General features: G+C 37.0%; 1 long non-coding RNA gene across 1 annotated transcript; it reads left to right on the forward strand.

Moving 5' to 3' along the window:
* Nucleotides 1–14,174: 14,174 nt before the first annotated feature.
* Nucleotides 14,175–20,826, forward strand: LOC134486718 (uncharacterized). Its single transcript, XR_010066074.1, has 2 exons — nt 14,175–14,330; nt 18,306–20,826. It is a non-coding gene; the product is annotated as an uncharacterized LOC134486718 (long non-coding RNA).
* The last annotated feature ends 320 nt before the right edge of the window (nt 20,827–21,146 follow it).

Genomic DNA, 21,146 nt, shown 5'->3' on the forward strand with positions numbered 1-21,146 from the left:
TGAAGGGGCTCGAGACCCCATATGTACAACAATGCCAAGCAACCAGAGCTTCTAGGGACTAAGCCACTACCTAAAGACTATACATGGACTGACCCTGGCTCTGACCCCATAGGTAGCAATGAATATCCTAGTAAGAGCACCAGTGGAAGGGGAAGCCCTGGGTCCTGCTAAGACTGAACCCCCAGTGAACTAGACTATGGGGGGAGGGCGGCAATGGGGGGAGGGTTGGGAGGGAAACACCCATAAGGTAGGGGAGGGGGGAGGGGTATGTTTGCCCGGAAACCGGGAAAGGGAATAACACTTGAAATGTATATAAGAAATACTCAAGTTAATAAAAAAAAAAAAAAGAAAGAGGTTAAAACTAAAAGAAAAAAAAAAAGAAACCTCATAAAAGGTGTTTGGGATTTAGCTCAGTGGTAGAGCGCTTGCCTAGCAAGCGCAAGGCCCTGGGTTTGGTCCTCAGCTCCAAAAAGAAGAAACCTCATAAAATGAAATTCTCAAATTAGGGCTGATGCTTTTCATTAAAATTTTCATAAATTAATTGAGTCACCCAATTAATTTTAGTAAATCCAAACATACAACCCTTGATATATTTCATGATCTAATATTTTAAAAATGTTTATCAGTTATTTTGAATACAAAGTGAATGCATCTTACATACCAGAAATATTAATAGTTTCATGATAATATAACTTTACATTGCTGTACTCATTTTCAGTAGCCAATATCATCAAATAATACACACGGAATTTTTATAACCTGCATAATTATACATTGATATTGAAGATACACATTAGTTTAAAAAATTTGTCTTAATAATGATTTTTCTACTTCTTATAATATGAATGAGAGTTTGTACCACTTTCATCAGGTAAATTGCTTAAATATTAAAGATTTCAACAGTGCTTGTTTTATAGTTCTATCAAACTCTTTATTGAAACCATAAACAACATTAATTGAAGCGCTAGAATGAATAATAAGAGCCTACAATATATTTGATTTATAATTGTGAATGTAAGTATGACAAAATAATGAATAATTTTCATGAAAGAATATATATATGTATATATATATATATATATATATATATATATATATATATATATGGAGGAAGAAAACCTTATCTCATAAAGGAAGGCATGGTGATTCAGTCTGTTCATTCTCCATCATAAAGTATGTATTGAAACCATTTCAGATCCACAATGTTTTCTTAACATTGGGTTACAGAATAGTAACAGTACCAGAGAAGTAGACAGAAAGCCTAAAATAGGGACAGCTGTACATGCTTTAGGTCTAGTCATAAAATTCCAAGCATATGCCAAGAATCTGAATTATGAACCAAGCAGTAAAAGGCATAGTCTTTTATTAATGAAGTATCACGCACAGAATGGGGTTCAAACATGAATACCACATTCATGAGTAGTATAAAAATAACATAGATACAAATGTATTTCTTAAATCCATTTCCAAAACATATGCATAGTTTTACCTTTAAAACTTGCATAATTATTATGATTATTGTTATGGAGTGGCACTTAAACATATATAAATGTAAATATATATATATATATATATATATATATATATATATATATATCATGCTGACATTGTTGGAAATAAACATTACATTGACTTAATAGAAAATGTATGTAATAATACTTCCTTAATACTGTTCTGGATGAATCACTTAAATATTGCTTAGCTACTTTTGTAAGGGCTAATTTTTGTTCGAGCTGTTCTATGAAAGAATTTAGATGAAACAATTATGTGACATATATATATATATATATATATATATATATATATATATATATATTTCCATTCATTCATGCATTTTAAGGATCAAGGGGCTTGGAATGAGTTTTTCTTCCTGGAAGACTTATCTTCACTGTTGCCTGGAAGCTTTAGGAGCTATTAGCAATCTTCACAGAGAAGGAAAAAGCCAGCTAGAAGAACTATTTCAAGACCAATTGATTTTATTGCCTACATACAGAGTTTATAGGCTTGTTTGGGAAATGAAGCAAAAAGGGAGTTGCTGAGATATCACAGTGGTACCCACAAAGAAAATATTAATAAGAATTAAATATACCACCTTGGAATTTTGTACAATGTTATGAAAAAAAAATATATATATACTCTGACTGTTGACTAACTAGTGATAGTTACATTTTTGTTTATGCTATGAAAAAATAAAGAGTATATATAAGATGGTATATATATTATTAACTATTCTGGTTCATTTACATATATCAATTACACACATACATACATACACACACACATAAAAATTTTATTTATTGTCTTGAAAACATTTTCTAAGCTTTGTAGAGCTGTTGGGTAGTTTGTCTCATTAATTTATAACCTATTAGTAAAATTTGATCAGTTAACCACAGTTCAGTGCTTAGCTAATTAATTACCCACTGAATTAATTGCCTCCCAAGACCAGGAGGCAGCCGTTGTGGATTCTAATGGAAAGGATTTTGTGCCTGCTATATACTCTGCAATTAAGAGAATTATTACTTCACAGAATTAGACTTGGAAGCAGTAAGGCATGCAAGCATGAGGAGCATGAACTGGTTACATTACAGGTATGGAAGTGAGCAGAAAATATCTATTTATGCTCTTAATGTGGTTACTCATGCAAACATCTGCCATATGGTGAAATTAAGCATATTTTAAATTTCAAAATGAGCCATTTTCTTACCTTGTTATTTTCTTACTTTGTTACCTTGTCTGAAGAGACAGTCAACTTTCAGTCATTAATTGTCTTATTCAGTGAATGGGTACTTAAATATTTTTCATTTACTTGTGTCATAATCTATTAGCTATTTGAATAAAGGCCTGCAATTTTGAGACTATTGCTAATTGATAGCAACCTGGGAGAAGGAGAGTTAGTTTTCTTTGAGGGTGCGGCCTTTGGTATGTGGACTACAATCCAAATGATGACCACATATCCAAGGGTATGTAGTCAACACTAATTCAACTTGGTAGGTTTACAAGAAAAGTTAGGACAAAAGGCTGGGTGGGTGGGTGGTATGGGGTGGATATGGAAGGAGCTGAAAGATAGGGCAAATATAAAGGAAATAAAAATTATGAAATTCTCAAAGAATTAGCCAAAATAGGTACTAGTCCTATCCATACATTGATCCTGCTGGACACATACATGTCTATTGTCAAATTCTTGGTTTCTCTTCTGGACTCTTTACTCAATACTGCAACCTAACTACAATGAAAGTATCTTAAGTTTCTTTGGCAGCAAACATTGAGGCATACTATTCATTTTGCAGTATTTTTATTTTCAAGTAACATGTTAAGGTCTACTTTTCACATCCTTAAGGCTTCATTAAATTTATTTTAACATGTTCTATTAGGAATGCAAGCTGTCTTGCAAAGCCAACTATTTAATCTTCAAACTTCCCTTCAGTCTTAATAAAATTGGTATAAAATTAGCAACAAACTCCTTTCCTGAAAACTCTATGACTTTATTTCTGAGTGAACTATTACCATCCATTTTGCTTTCCAGATTTAATAACTCTCCTTTGAAAATGACATGACAACATGTTTGGAATGCCATAATCTCAGGGTAAAAAGATGGTTCTGTGGTTAATAGCACATTTTGCTCTTACAGAGGATTTGAGTTCAATTCCCAGCTCCCATGTCAGTAGTATCACAACCATGTAATGGTGAGAAATATACAAGAGAAAGCTTGACCCAGTGAACTAGGGTTTTAAAGATCCTATTAGAATATATTTCTATTATGTTGTCTAAAACAGACTTCTGGTTGACCTCTGTAGTCAAGGATAAGGTATTTGTAGTTGTACACTCAATGTCATAATACAGACTGAGGGATTTGGTCAATGACAAAAATGAAGAAGAATATTAATAGAAAAAACGTCATCAGCCTTTATTTAAATTGCACTATAACACCAAAAAGTCCATTCATAATTTTGACCATAAAGATATGATATATATATGAAAATATGGTTTCCATATATTATAGACACTTTAAAATTTGAAAGTTAAGGCCACTATAAAAGATGATATATTTTGTACTTAATTGGTTTGGATTGGATTCAGTGAACTGTGAGCATCATTGCTTTATGAAAAAAATCTCCTAGGTGATTTCAATGGATTTTCAGGATTGACAACCAGTTACTGCAGTTTGTTGTTCCCCCTCTGCATGTTGTTAATAAATAATACTCCCCAACACGAACAACGAAATTGGCCAAATCTAAAATGCAAGATTGGATAGTAGGAGTTGGTAAGTCTGAGTTCAAATGGAACTAAGGTCAAACTTTGTGTGCAAGCCTTCCCTCATTGGTTTCATCCTTTGATGATTGTATAAGTCTTCTCCAATTCAGTCCTCAAGAAAACAAAACAACTGTGAACAGTCATGTGAATGCAGACAAATCTCTCTTCATCCATATTAAATTCAAAGGGACTGGGAAAAGATCTTTACCAATCCTACAACTGATAGAGGGCTTATATCCAAAATATACAAAGAACTCATGAAGTTAGACTGCAGGGAGATAAATAACACTTTAAAAATGGGGTTCAGAGCTAAACAAAGAATTCACAGCTGAGGAATGCTGAATGGCTGAGAAACACCTAAAGAAATGTTCAACATCTTTAGTCATAAGGGAAATGCAAATCAAAACAATGCTGAGATTTCACATCATACCAGTGAGAATGACTAAGATCAAAAACTCAGGAAACAGCAAATGCTGGTGAGGATGTGGAGAAAGAGGAACACTCCTCCATTGTTGGTGGGATTGCAGACTAGGACAACCATTCTGGAAATCAGTCTGAGGTTCCTCAGAAAACTGGACATTGAACTGAGGACCCAGCTATACCTCTCTTGGGCATATACCCAAAAGATGCCCCAACATATAACAAAGACACATGCTCCACTATGTTCATAGCAGCCTTATTTATAATAGCCAGAAGCTGGAAAGAACCCAGATGCCTTTCAACAGAGGAATGCATACAGAAAATGTGGTACATCTATACAATGGAATACTACTCAGCTATCAAAAACAATGACTTTATGAAATTCATAGACAAATGGATGGAACTGGAATATATCATCCTGTGTGAGGTAACCCAATCACAGAAAAGCACACATTGATAAGTGGCTATTAGCCCAAATGCTTGAATTACCCTAGATGCACAGAACACATGAAACTCAAGAAGGATGACCAAAATGCAAATGCTTCATTCCTTCTTTAAAAGGGAAACAAGAATACCCTTGGGAGGGAATAGGGAGGCAATGTTTAGAACAGAGGCAGAAGGAACACCCATTCAGAGCCTGCCCCACATGTGGCCCATACATATACAGCCACCAAACTAGATAAGCTGCGTGAAGCAAGGAAGTGCAGGCTGACAGGAACTGGATACAGATCTCTCCTGAGAGACACAGCCAGAATACTGCAAATACATAGGCGAATGCCATCATTAAACCACTCAACTAAGAACGGGACCCCCGTTGAAGGAATTTTAGAAAGGACTAAAATAGTTTGAAGGGGTTTGTGACCCCATATGAACAACAATGCCAACCAACCAGAACTTCCAGGGACTAGGTCACTACCCAAAGACTATACATGAACTGACCCTGGACTCCAACTGCATATGTAGCAATGAATTGCCTAGTAAGAGCACCAGTGGAAGGGGAAGCCTTTGGTCCTGGCAAGACTGAACGCCAAGAGAACGTGATTGTTGGGGGGAGGGTGGTAATGGGGGAAGGATGGGAGGGGAACACCCATAAAGAAGGGGAGGGGAAGGGTCAGGGGGATGTTGGCCTGGAAACTGGGAAAGGGAATAACAATCGAAATGTAAATAAGAAATACTCAAGTTAATAAAGATGAAAAAAAGAAAAAGAAATACTTCTAAAAAAATTCAAAGGGAATATTCAATTCTTCTACACATATCAGAGAAAATGGTTTTGCATTTCAGAAACTGTGGTAAACAGATATTCTATCTCCAGATTATTGAACAAATCAAATTTTATTAAACACCTAGGAGAGAAAAATAATCTTTGCTCTTCCACGATACTGGAAAAAAGGGATTTCTGGCTTCATTAACATTCATGAAGCCTTAGAGAGCTTACAGTTGTTGTTAAAACATACATTTAGTGGTATGTTCAAGGCAGGTTCAGCTAAATACTGAAGTCATGGCCAGCCTGAGTTTTATTAGACACCAACTTAGAGAGAGAGAGAGAAAGAGAGAGAGAGAGAGAGAGAGAGAGAGAGAGAGAGAGAGAGAGAGGAAGAGGAAGGAAAAAAGGAATAGAAGAGGAAGGAGACAAAAATTTAAGTAAAACATATACATTCTATAATTCTAATGATTTTAAATAGAAATAAATCACATAAGTCAATGGATATATATTTTATAAATTATATTACTGATTAGCTAATTAAAAACAATGACTTCAAGAAATTCACAGGCAAATGGATGAAACTATAAAATATCATCCTGAGTGAGGTAACCCAGACACAATAGAACACATATGGTAAGTACTCTCTGATAAGTGGATATTAGCCCCAAAGTTCAGAATACTCACTATACAACCACATACCATATGGAGCTTAAGAAGGAAGACTTAAGTGTGAATGCTTCAATTATATATAGAAGGGGTAACAAAATAAGCAAAGGAGGTAAAGGGAAGGAGGGACCTAAGGTGGAGAGAGCAAGGGGAGGGGGAAAAGGACAGGATCAGGTATTGGAAGGGACAGGAGAGAAGTAGAGAGGGTCCAGAAATCAAATAAAAGTATAGAACAGTGAGATGCCGAACTTTGGGTAGCCAGTAGAAAGTCCCAGACACCATTGAAGTAAGAAGCTTCCAGGACCCAGTGGGACTTTAGCTGAAATACCCCAAAAAGGGTGAGATAGAATGTATAGAGACCACCTCCAGTAGATAGGCATAGCCCCCAGTAGAAGAATGGGACATCCACTCATTTCAAAATTGTTAACCCAGAAATGCTCCTGTCCAAAATAAATAAATAAATAAATAAATAAATAAATAAATAAATAAATAAAGGCAGAGATAAAAAACGGAATAAGGACTGAAGGAAAGGTCATCCAGGGACCACCCTACCTAGGGATTCATCCCATCTGCAGATACCAAACCTAGACAATATTGCTGATGCCAAGATGTGCTTGCTGACTGGTAGCTGGTATGGCTGTTCTCTCAACCAGCACCTGATCAATGCAAATGCAGATACTTACATCCAATCATTGGATTGAACGCAAGGACCCCAATGGAAGAACTAGGGGAAGAACTGAAAGAGCCGAAGGGGATGGCAACCCCACAGGAAGAACAATATCAACAAACTGGACTACTCAGTGGTCCCAGAGATTAAACCACCAAACAAAGAGTATACATAGCGGGCTCCAGGGCTCCAGATACATATGTAGCAGAGCATGGCCTTATAAGATATCAATGAGAGGGGAGGGCCTTGGTCCTGTTAAGACTTTACGCCCCAATGTATGAGGATGCTAGAGCAGTGAGGAATGAGTACAGGAGTAGGTGGAGCAGCACCCTCATAGAGGCAAAGGGAAAGGGGAATGGGGGATGGGATGGGGGCTTGTGGGGGAGGTAATCAGAAAGGGAGATATCATTTGAAATGTAAACAAAGAAAATGATAAAAAAATTAATTTCAAGTTTGAACCAACAAGTTTGTAGGAAATGTTGAATTGGAGTAGAAATATGCTATATAAGTAAAAGAAAAGCCAAATGTACTGTAAGTATAAGAATAAACTCAAAATACCGTAGATATAAACAATATTAAAGGATCAGCATGCACACCACTTTAAGGCTGCAGAGTGAATGCAGAAATTCAGAGTCTTCCACCAATACCTCACCAAGATATGCATCAGGATATGATCCAATTGCGTAAAACTTCTCAAGTCTTCATTGTGTAACTTTCAGACTCATAATATTCTCTGAAAATTTGATAACTAGAACCATTAAACCCCAATATATTTTAATAAGTCATGATCATAAAGATGGTGCCTATGGCATGACCTAGGAAGTTGTTGTCAAGAAAAAGATTCTTCCATTCACAGCCCTCATGAAGTAATGGTATAAGTCACATAATAGGATGAATAATTTGCTATGGTCTGAACATTTGCTTACAGTCAAATTCATATGTTTGGGATGCACCTTCTAACATGATAGTATTTGAAGAGATTTGGGATGTCTAGGTGAGGTCAGATTATACCCAAACTCATGGGATTTATTATTTTTTATTGAGTTAAAGAGTTTTATTTGTTCTCATTCTACCAGATGAGATGACAGTAAGAAAATGGGAATTTTACAATCAAGCGTGAGACCCCTCACCAGGATACAAACATACCTGTATCCTAGCTTTAGACGTCCAACCTCAGTAATGAGACTGATGACTGTTGAGGCCTGAAGTCAGTGTTAATATGAATAAACTACATAAGGGGTCAAAAGGAATTCCCAGCACGGCACAGCATCCATGGTGGGGGTAAGTATGAGGCGCTTATGTTTGCGCAGAAAGAAAAAGAGATCTGGAGATGAAATTTCAAAATATAGCAAATGAAGAGTAGTTACACACACACACACACACACACACACACACACACACAGAGAGAGAGAGAGAGAGAGAGAGAATGAGTCTTATTTAGCTTACAGAAAACTTTAGTTTTCTACGTGCAAAATGAACACCTACAGAACATTTCACGCTTTGTAATACATCCATTATATGTATAGTAGAACTCTTTAATAAAGTGACATTTTCCCAAAGATTTATTTTTGTAGATCAGTTTTGATTATGTTCCATTTTCTTACGTTTCGCAGCTATTCAGATTACTCATTTTATATTTAAGTGAGTTATGGTAATTTATACCTTTTGAGAAATTGGTTCATTTACCTATGTTTTCAAATTCATGTACTATACTTGTTCAAAATTTCCCTTGGCAATTTTATGTATATTGAGTCTTTCATATATTCCATTTCTCTCCTGAAATTACTAGTTTTGTTTAGTTATTGTATTGTATTAGTGGGTATTTAACCTTGAGTCATCCTCACCCGTGTTCTAAGCCATATCCCATAAGTGTGAGTTTAGTAACTAAAGCATTTTCCTCTTTTTTCTTTTAGTTTTGTCAATTGTATTAAATTATTTGAAGAACTAAAGCTTAGATTCGGGGAGACAGTTCAGTCAGGAAAGTACTTACCTTGCAAACACGAGTTTCATCTCCAGAACACATGTTTTAAGAGACAGGAATGGTTGCTTATAATTGAGCAATGAGGAGGTAGAAATGAATGGCGACTTATTGGCGAGCCACCTAGACTCCTTGGTGTATCCCAGGCCAATTGGGTGGGAACAGAGAGACGGGAGGGGAGGGAAGTGAGGGAAGGAGGGAAAAGAGATACTTTTCATCAAACAATGACTTAACTAGCTTCTGAGAAACACACCAAAGATTCTCTTTTGCCTTCCACACGCATCTGTGAACACATATCTGGGCCGGCATGAACACATGTGCCACTCCCCCCCGCACCTGCACATGCAAACACACATAAGCACACGCACACGCACACGCACACGTACACACACACACACACACACACACACACACACACACATGCACATGCAGAGAGAGAAAAAGACAGAGAGAGAGAGAGAGAGAGAGAGAGAGAGAGAGAGAGAGAGAGTTGGCTTTCTCCAGAAGGGTTTCTTCAACTTCTTTTTTTCTTTCTAAATTTTATTGATTTCTACGCCTCTCTTCGATGTCCTCCATTCTGTTTGCTTTGGTTTTAATGTACTGTTTTGAATTACTCTCTTCAGTAAGATGATAAAATTATTATTTGGAGATTTTCCCCTTTTATGCTATAATTACTTAATGCTCTATAAAATTTTAGAATTAGATACATCATGTAAACTTTACCATATTGTATTTTTCATATTTTATGTTCAATAAACACACACATACAGACATACATATAAATGATACACACACACACACACACACACACACACACAGAGTCCAAATTCCACTATGTAGTCCAGGTTATGTACAAATGAGTAAACTTCCTGCCTTGGTTGTCCACTGTCACAAACATGTGTGACATATGGCCTGTTCAACATATATTTTTTATACTTCCATTTATCAAGATAAATTTGTTTGGAAATGTACTTTGTAGTTTCTTAGTGATTAGAAAAAATATTGATTTATGATTTTTAGATTAATTATGCTGTGGTGTGAGAATGTCTTGCATACTTTCACAAACATTAAAAGTTTATTTTATTACCAATAATATGTTTTTTCTTGATATATTCCATGGACATTTGATAAAATTTGTTTGGGCTGTTTTCTTCGGACGGTGTTATTTATGTACATGCCAACTGGATGCTTTTGGGTGATGACAAAGTCCTGTTCTCTTCCCAGTCCCTAAACATACTTATGGATTCATATTTCTATCAGTTGATGTTGCACATATGTTTCAGCTATATTTTTGGTACATATTCAGGACTGCTCTGTCATTTTGATGGAATGGTCTTTGGACCATTCCCTAATGTTCCTTTCTCTCTCTCTCTCTCTCTCTCTCTCTCTCTCTCTCTCTCTCTCTGTCTCTCTCTCTCTCTCTCTCTGATAATTTTCACTTCTTTAGCACCTATATTTTTACATTTACATAATAAATCATGCTCATTTTGATTGATGTTTGTGTGATATACCATTTTAAACCTTTGGCTTTAGATTATACATGTAACACATATTTACATGTGTGCTATTTTTGGCCATGAAACTGTAAGAAGGATGATGAGAGCACAGATAATATCCTAGGGAAAATGAGGATGGACTCATGTAGTCCACGTAATATGTAGACACAGATAGTACTAATGGTGGAGAGTTGTCAGGAAGCAGTTGGAGGACTGTAGACAGGGAATTCTGGAGTCAATAGGGAGAAGGAAATGCATGAGAGTAAGGTATATCGATGCACATGCACGAAGATACCATGACAAAAAACTATTTAATAATTGTATATATTGGGGTTGGGGATTTAGCTCAGTGGTAGAGCGCTTGCCAAGCAAGCACAAGGCCCTGCGTTTGGTCCCCAGCTCCGAAGTAAAGAAAAAAAATGAAATCACTTTTTATGGACAGGACACAGTTGGGTAACGGTCTTCTATTTAACAATATTTACACAAATATGTATTACAAAAAAGGATATCCTCATGTACAAAGCAATGCTCTGAGAGGTGGTTTATATTCCAAACTACATAGCACTTCAACAAAGATTGTCAAAGAAACAGCAGAACAGTAGAAATGGACTTTGAAAGGCTGAGTTTCATAAATTGTGGGTCAGTAAGTCTGTGAGAAATGATGATATATAAAGAGAGAATTTTCCATCTATAAAGCCTCCTATGCCAGCTGCTGGCTAATAAAGATCTATAGCCTTTGATGCACACACACACACACACACACACACACACACACACACACACACACACACCCATCTTAATATGTAATTAAATACAAATACATTTGTATTGATTGTAGTTATTATTACAGTCATATGTTGTGTAATGATTGAATCAGGGCATAAGTGTTTGGATGTCCTTAATGAATCAATTGTGTGTCTTGTTACTCTTCAGACTCCTCCTGCCATAATTTCTAAATGTATAATTAATCATTCTAGATGCTTTATCATATTCTACTCTGAAAAACTGAAATCATCTTCCACCTCATCTTTTTCTTTCCTGTCAACTTTGCAACCTTCATTAAGCACTATTATATTTTCTACTTTTACATAACATGTGAGAGGAAACACAAAGATTGCCTTCTTTATGAACAGCTTATTTAGTATTGCACAATAGCTTCTAGTTCCATTTTTGTTGCCACAAATTCAAGGGGGAAAAATTCAGCAATATCAAAATACTTGGGATAGGCCAAGGGAGATGGGGACAGAGAGTTACAGTTGGTTTTCTGTCATCTGCTCGGGCTGTCACAACAAATGTCCCTATATTTAGAGACTTATATGGAGCAGACAATTATTTCTCACACTTGTGAGCCTGGGAAATTCAAGTATAACTTGCTGGCAGATTTGGAGTCTGGTGAGCATCCATTCTACAGAGGATTCATTTCCTTTTACATTTACATGCAACAGAAGTGCCTGGAGACAAACTTCTTATAGAGAAATCAAGTTTCTATTCCCTAGTCATCTCTAGAAGATCACACTTCTCAGTGTCACATTGGGTATTAGGTTTCAACCTTTAAACTTCAGGCTGATTCCAGTGCTCTTACTATAGGTATTGGCTACATTGATTTTTTATATGACTTCCCTAAAAATTATCATAATGTACATGACATAAAAAATTTCATCATTTTCTTCCGCCAAAAAGGCAGTCTAAAAGCCAAGTCAGCCAGGCCTGGAGTTAATCCTTAGGCTCTTAGAGACAAACTGTTCCTTGTCTCTTCCTGTGAGTATCTGGGAATGGTGATAGCAATCTTTGGCTTGTAGCCTCAAACACCAATACCTCCCACATCTTAGTAGTCTTTTCTCAACCCATGGCCTAACTTCCTTCCACTCTCTCAGATACCTGTGCTGGAACTTCTCAACCATCTAATCCACATTAATCTACTCATGCTAATATTAATTTTCTGCAGAATCAGAGAAAGGACTGGAAGAGCTTGAAGGGGCTCGAGACCCCATATGAACAACAATGGCAACCAACCAGAGCTTCCAGGGACTAAGCCATTACCCAAAGACTATACATGGACTGACCCTGGGCTCCAACCTCATAGGTAGCAATGAATATCCTAGTAAGATCACCAATGGAAGGGGAAGCCCTTGGTCCTGCCAAGACTGAACGCCCCAGTGAACGTGATTGTTGGGGGGAGGGTGGTAGTGGGGGGAGGATGGGGAGGGGAAGACCACATAGAAGGGGAGAGGAAGGGCTTAGGGGGATGTTGGCCGGGAAACTGGGAAAGGGAATAATAATTGAAATGTAAATAAGAAATACTAAAGTTAATAAAGATAAAAAAATATTAATTTTCTGCATAGCAATGTTACATATAAAGCAGTAGTCACAGGTAACATGGTTTGGACCTTTAAAAATGTACCTCTTCACTAAGTAAATCCATCTTTTATATGACATAATACAAAAAGATAACATATAGTGGGGTTGTTTCTTTTTTTTTTTAATTTAAAGAGCCAGAATGGCAAATAAAGCCATTCCTGATTTCTCACAATTCTAATAGATAATGCTCATGTCCATTGTGATAATAGCCTTATTTAGTTAAAATAAGATCTTTGTTATGTTGCTTGCATCATCACCTGCCATGCTGCTAACATGTTTGTGACATCGCAGAGATGCTTTAGAAATAACTTGGAGGAAAATATCTGTGGTGGTTTGAATATCTTGGCCCAGAGGAAGTGGCATTATTAAGAAATGTAGCCTTGTTGGAGTAAGTGTGGATTTGTTGGAGAAGGTGTGTCACCTACAAATAAATTTGTATCGATTGTACTTAGTAATATATTCATATGTTCTGTAATGTTTGAATCAGGGCATAAGTGTTTGGATCTGCTTTTGTGTCAATTGTGTGTCATAACCCTTCAGACTCCTCCTGCAGTTATTTCTAATTTGGAGGTGGACTTAGAGATCCTCTGCTCAAGCTGCACCCATTTCAGAAGAGAGACTCCTGGCTGCCGGTGGGAAGATTTGTCTCCTCTTGGATGTCTTCGAATAAAGATGGAGAGCTCTCTGCCCCTTCTCCAGTACCATGTCTGCCTGAACACTGTTATGCTTCCTGCCATGATGATAACGGCTAAAAGCATAAGCCAGCCCCAATTAAACTGTTTTCTCTATAAGAATTTCCTTGGTTATGGTGTGTCTCTTGGCAATAAAACCATAACTAACACATTATCCCCACGAAATTTCCCTGACCAAGGCCAATAAAGAAATTAGAAAGGAAAGACCCAAAATGTTGAAAAGCCAAGTTGCCAGAATAAAACCGTAGCCACAGAATTTCAAACAGCAGCTTGTGAAATTGTGTTTGTTTGTTTGGTTTGGTTTTCTTTTCTTCTTTGATGGTAACCCAGCTCTCCACCCTTTCCTCCTCTTTCTGACCATACATTTCACAGAATGTCTACAGAGAACATGTCCTCCTATGACAAAACAATGAGTATTCTTTCTTAGAGCTGACTCTCCTACGCATGACAAGATTGGGAAAGAAAGGTCCAACACAACCACACAGAATGTCCCATGGTCGGATCCATTTGACAGACTGTATTATAGTGAAATCATGCTGAAAGGACACAACTAGAGTATGACAGATAGCCCATGTGTTGTGTGGACACCAGAAGCATGGTAAGTAGGAAAGGAGTTAACTGCACAGGATCAGAGAAGGAGTACAACACCAGGAATAGGGACCTATCAACTAAAATCCAAAACTTCTCAAAGCTGCAATTGCCCTCACACTTAACCATCTGCTCCTGACTGTCTCAGCATCCCTGGGAAAGCAGATGTAGCAGAATGGCTTGTGACTAGGAAGAAGCAAAAGAGGGCAAATAACACTCAGTACATGTGTATGCTCTCCATATCCTTAATAATTCCAACCAAGACTGAGTGCTCCTAGACATCACATGTGAGTTTCTGTAGATTGACTCTTAACATATCAAAATAAGGTCTCTAATACTAGAAGTTCTTGGAAACCTCTAAGAACTACTGAATAAGAGCAGGGGACATTTAATGCATCTAAAGAGAGTTTTAAAGTAAACAATTAACCTTCTTGCATTTAGACATCATATACAAAGATTTAACATACAGATAATATCTTCTGTGAATAAACATCCTTTCTTTGCTGTAGGGAGCTCACCAGAGGTGACTACTCAGACACACAGACTATAGATAACTGAAAATCTATTCCACCCAGATGAGACTACACTCAGCTATTTGGAGACTTATTTGGGGACTCAAGTACAGTACCTAATGTCCAGGACGTGGGATTTTGAAAGCAAAACACCTCACATCCTTTATCTTCCTCAGCAGCAGCAATGAAAGTGGGGGTGTGGCTTCACTCTAACAGTTTAACAAGAGCTAAGATAAGCAGTAAGCTGGAGGCTGTTCCATACAAGCAGGCAATTTTAAAAGCTAAGAAAATCTTGCGGGGACATCTTGACCTCAAGTTTCTAGAATTGAGTAGACATGAGTAATTTTCCATGGGGCTTCCCATCAAGGAGATAAAATTCAGATCAACTTAAAAATGTACTAAGCAAGAATAGAAAAATAAGGAACTTCTGTACTGTCTTGTTCTTCTACATTTTCCCCCATTCTGACAATCAGAGCATTGACGTAGGATATGATTCTGTGCTTTAGCATTTGAGGTCACTGTTTTTCTATGACACTGCTCACTACCCTTTCCTCCTCATAGTCACCATAAACTTCACAGTACTTTTACAGAGAGCATGTCCTTCTATGACAACAGAAATGCACAGAGAGCATCACTTCATAACCCAAAGCTACTCACACTTGACTGTACTTGCCATTTAGGATGAAGTAGCTACTGAAATGGTAAAGAACATCAGAGGTAACTGTATGCTGAGAAGGAGAAAAAATACAGGATTACATCCATTTAGATCTGTACTAACAAACAATGTACTTTCATCCTGGAGTCAGGAGAGGCTGCAAACTTTACAGCAGAATTAGCAGACCTACACCCCACACATCTTGCTGGGTGAAACAAGGCACAGAACAAAATCCATAGCAACTCATATACAAGCATTGTAAGAGTCTCTGGATATAGTGAAATTAGAAATCAAAAGGAGCTTCACTGGTGGTTTGGGGGATTCAGTAAGTACAGCTGCCTATCCTGCTGACTAAGCCCGGAAAGATGGGGCAGCTGCGTCCCCTGAAGAAGGCAAAACCAGCCATACTGTTCTAGGGGAGACAGGAGGATTAACTGGTGATGATCTCAGTTGTGTTCAGGACCACCCACTACTCAACTCAAACAAAAACTTGAAGTGCAGCATTTGTGGGCCCTGCTATTTATAAAACAAGGAGTAATCCCCTAGTCTAATACACCATTCATGGAGCAATTATAAATAGAGCAGCACTACCCACATTATTTTTAGAAAGATGAGTTTAAAAACCTTCAGTGGGCTTTAAATTGCTTAGACGGCAGTTCATTTTATTACATTAATGACTCATAAACCATCTAGACTGTTTTCGGTAGAGATATACTTAGAAATGAACATGTGTATAGAAACAATGAATTCTTCGGTTAATTCATGTCAGGTACTATGATGTTAACTATATATGTAAGTTATATATATGTGTGTGTGCATGTGTGAATGTGTGTGTGTATGTGTGTGTGTGTATGGTTAAATATATCTACATACAAAAATTATATACAATACTAAATATATTTAATATTTATACTTTATACCATTTTTCAGCTAACAATTTGCTTTTTTTAAAGATTTATTTATTTATTATATGTGAGTACACTGTACCTGTCTTCAGACACCCCCGAAGAGGGCATCGGATCCCATTACAGATAGTTGTGAGCCACCATATGGTTGCTAGGATTTGAACTCAGGACCTTTGGAATAGCAGTCAGTGCTCTTAACCACTGAGCCATCTCTCCAGCCCCAACAATTTGCTTTTTAAAGGAAGAAAATTACTATTTTTTCAATGAGTCAGGCTGACTTCTGGCTTTTGTGTCCTTACTTAAGTTGTCTCCTTGGTTCTTCATTGTTCATGAGACAGTGTTAAATTCCTCCAAGCAGTGAAAGCCTGCATTTCCACAGCTCCTCTTCAGCCGCATCTTCACTGGTTTAGATAGCTAATGTTTCCGTGACAATGTTGTCACTTTTTACAATACCTCTGTGGCATTTCGACACAGTGCTTTCTGCCAGTAAAAAGTTATTCAGCCAACTGTGATCTGCATTCTAAACGTCTGTTCATTTTAAAAGATCCAGCACATACTGCATAGTATTTGACCAACTACCCTTTAATACTTTAATTCTAGTCTCATGGACTCACATCTTCCTATGAAAGTTCAATCCGAGTTACGGCAGTGTAAATTATGGATATGGCTCCTACCTATTAATTTCAAGATTTTTGTAGACAATATTACATTACTTATATTAATACCTTTATTTTCCTGTCTTAATATGTTTATTACTTAGTGATTCATATTATCTGTTTCTTGTATTCATGAAAACTTGACCAGTAAATAAGCCACTATTTTATGTTATTTTTTAAAGTATGAGTTTCTGTTCCTCCACCTACCACAGCCCTTGTGATCTGGGTTTTTTTTTTTTTTTTAGTTAAAAAAAAATATGTGATATATTCAGATTGTGGTTTCCCTTTCCCCAACTTTTTCCAGATGCTTCTAACCTCTCAACCCACCCAACTCCACACCCTTTCTTTATTTTTCTTTTTGGCAAACAAACAGCAAAACATACTAAAAAGAATAAAAAACATAGAGAATAAATATAAGAATATATGTGTGTGTGCATATGTGTGCGCACGTGTGCTCACGTGCACACACACACACACACACACACACGCAAAGTTGGAAAAGTAGGTTAATACACACTAGTTCCAAGCGTGTTTTGTTCACCACTGCCACATTTCAAAGTAGAAATGAAAGGTCATTATACACAAACGCCAGGAGAGAGTGGGGAGCAGATTGTAGAGGCTTACTGTCTTGTCATTTCCGCTTTGCTGTAAAGACTATTGCACATTGTGGCATGTACACTGCTAATGAAAATGATTAATTTAACTTTTTTTCCTGGAAATTTAACAGGAATGAATTTATAAATATGTGTGATATAAGATTGAAAATAGATGAGAGAGACACAGCTAGTGCAACTTGTAGTTCGTAGTGGTGGTTGTTACAGTCAGATAATGGAACTTCTACACGTAGATTGAAACATGAATCTGTTCGATCTTTTTAAAAGATTTATTTAAATAAATATAAGTGTGTGTGTATAAGTGTGTATGTGTTTGTCCATATGCGTGCCCATATGTGTACACTGTAACTGTCTTCAGACACACCAGAAGAGGGCATCAGATCCCATTATAGATGGTTGTGAGCTACCATGTGGTTGCTAGGAATTAAACTCAGGACCTCTGGAAGACCAATCAGTGCTCTTAACCAGTGAGCCATCTCCTAAACCCCTAGGTTTGATGTTTCAGTTCAGCTCTATAACATTGTTCTCTTGCAAACTCACTGTGTTCTTCCTTTGTTTCTTATTTGTACCTTTATCATTTATATTTTATATAAATGATAAATTCTATATATTTCTATAAATTTCAAATATGTTTCACCCTGAGATTCGACCTCACACCAGTCAGAATGGCTAAGATCAAAAACTCCAGCAACAGCAGATGCTGGCGAGGATGTGGAGAAAGAGGAACACTCCTCCATTGTTGGTGGGATTGCGGACCGGTACTACCATTCTGGAAATCAGTCTGGAGGTTCCTCAGAAAATTGGACATTGCACTACCTGAAGACCCAGCTATACCTCTCTTGGGCATATACCCAAAAGATGCTCCAACATATAACAAAGATTAATGCTCCACTGTGTTCATAGCAGCCTTATTTATAATAGCCAGAAGCTGGAAAGAACCCAGATGTCCTTCAATAGAGGAATGGATACAGAAAATGTGGTACATCTACACAATGAAATACTATTCAGCTATCAAAAACAATGACTTCGTGAAATTCATAGGCAAATGGATGGAACTGGAAAATATCATCCTGAATTAGGTAATCCAATCACAGAAAAATACACATGGCATGCACTCACTGATAAGTGAATATTAGCCCAAATGTTCAAGTTACCCTAGATGCACAGAACACATGAAACTCAAGAAGGATGACCAAAATGTGGATGCTTCACTCCTTCTTTGAAAGGGGAACAAGAATACCCTTGGGAGGGGATAGGGAGGCAAAGATTAAAACAGAGACAGAAGGAACACCCATTCAGAGCCTGCCCCACATGTGGCCCATACATATACAGCCACCAAACTAGATAAGATGGATGAAACAAAGAAGTGCAGGCTGGCAGGAACTGGATGTAGATCTCTCCTGAGAGACACAGCCAGAATACAGAAAATACATAGGCGAATGCCAGCAGCAAACCACTGAACTGAGAACAGGACCCCCATTGAAGGAATCAGAGAAAGAACTAGAAGAGGTTGAAGGGGCTCGAGACCCCATATGAACAACAATGCCAAGCAACCAGAGCTTCCAGGGACTAAGCCACTACCTAAAGACTATACATTGACTGACCCATAGGTAACAATGAATAGCCTAGTAAGAGCACCAGTGGAAGGGGAAGCCCTTGGTCCTGCAAAGGCTGGACCCCCAGTGAACGGGATTCTTGTGGGGTAATGGAGGGAGGATTGGGAGGGGAACACCCATAGAGAATGGGAGGGGGACTGGTTAGGGTGATGTTGGTATGGAAACCGGGAAAGGGAATAACATTTTAAATATAAATAAGAAATGCCCAATTTAATGAAGATGGAAAAAAATAAATAAAAAATTCAAACATGTTTCAATCAATGTTTAATAAAACTATTATAAACTTATTTCACCAAAACTATATGATTTCGGTATATGTATATTCTGCAATGTACATTCACACCCCAGTAAGCTAATTAAGTAACAATAAAAATAAAGAACATCATCTTATTTAAAAATTATTTTATAGCTGAGGAAACTAAGACCAATTAGCTGTGTACAGTAAAATTAGTTCAAGGAAATTGCAAACTAAATAATTCCAACTGCTACTCAGTCTGGGTTTCTTCCTTTACACTTCAACATCTTTCAAATAAATCTTGAATTCTTGAGGGCTGCTTAATGTATCTTTTAGCTAGCTTTATATTAATTTAACATTAAATGCTAATTAGAAAGAAATAATGAAAGGCTATATTATCAAGAATAGGACATAAATGTGATTGAACTGGTCCATTTGTTAGAAATGAAAATATGATTCATGATGTGGAAAGCTTCATATTTTATTTAAAACTAGTTTTTTAATAACTTCAATTAATAGTTTGACTGCTAGACTGGCACTATCATATTTATAATCAAATTTCTAAGTAATGCCCAGAAAATCTTATTTGTTCTTATTAGACTATAGGAAAAAAAAACATATATTAACACTTTCTTATTAAGTACAACAAAATGAGCCCTACACATATGTTAATAGCTTGAAACTTACTCTCAGAGATATGCTAAAATAATTTTGCACAAATCTGCAAACTACCACCAGAAATAAGTATAAGAAAAGAAAATATTAATTTTGGGGAAATTTTGATGTCATCTAAATATTCTATATTAACTCAAAAGTGATTACTGTTTATGAACTGAAAGTTCAGTTCTGAGTTTCCAGTGTTGTTTATTAATCAAATCCCTGTATCAAAGTTATGTTTTTCCATCAGTTCTTCCCTAAAACTACATGCCTTTTTTCAAAGTGTCTAATTGGGTTGCTTACTTCATAGGAGAAGTAACTGTGCAGAAAGGTTTAGATGTTTAAAATTAATAAAATAGAGAACGTTTTTAAAAAATGATTCCAATACTTAATTTAAAAAATTTCGAGATTTTAGATTTTAAAGATGTGTATATGACATTGATAATGGTAGTCCTAGAGAATAACCCTATAGCTGTCAGTTATTCCCTGGTGACCTGTGAACTTTGATATGGCCAAAAGATTTCACCAAATATTTCAGCAGGCTCAAGGATAATATAATTCATGTTCAAGAGCAAATGCTGATTTTCAACGGTGTTTTTGAGTTCTTTTCTTTTCTTTTCTTTTATTTAGATTTTATTCCCCTCCCAGTCCACCCCCGGCAGTTTCATATCCCATACCTCCTTCCTGCCACCCCCCCACCCCTGTGTCTCCACGAGGACATCCCCACCCTACCCACCCCACCAGACCTCTAAACTTCCTGGAGCCTCCAGTCTCTTGAGGGTTAGGTGCATCTTTTCTGACTGAACCCAGACCCGGGGTCCTCTGCTGTATAAGTTGTTGGAGGCCTCATCTCAGCTGGTGTGTGCTGCGTGGATGGTGATCCAGAAACACTGATGCTTTAAGAGTCATCCTCATTCACTGAAGAAGAGAGAGTCACTGTTGGAAACATTCAAATAGTGTGTATGACCAGGAGGTT

The sequence above is a fragment of the Rattus norvegicus genome, chromosome 4 (assembly GCF_036323735.1).
Source record: "Rattus norvegicus strain BN/NHsdMcwi chromosome 4, GRCr8, whole genome shotgun sequence".
Taxonomy (NCBI): domain Eukaryota; kingdom Metazoa; phylum Chordata; class Mammalia; order Rodentia; family Muridae; genus Rattus; species Rattus norvegicus.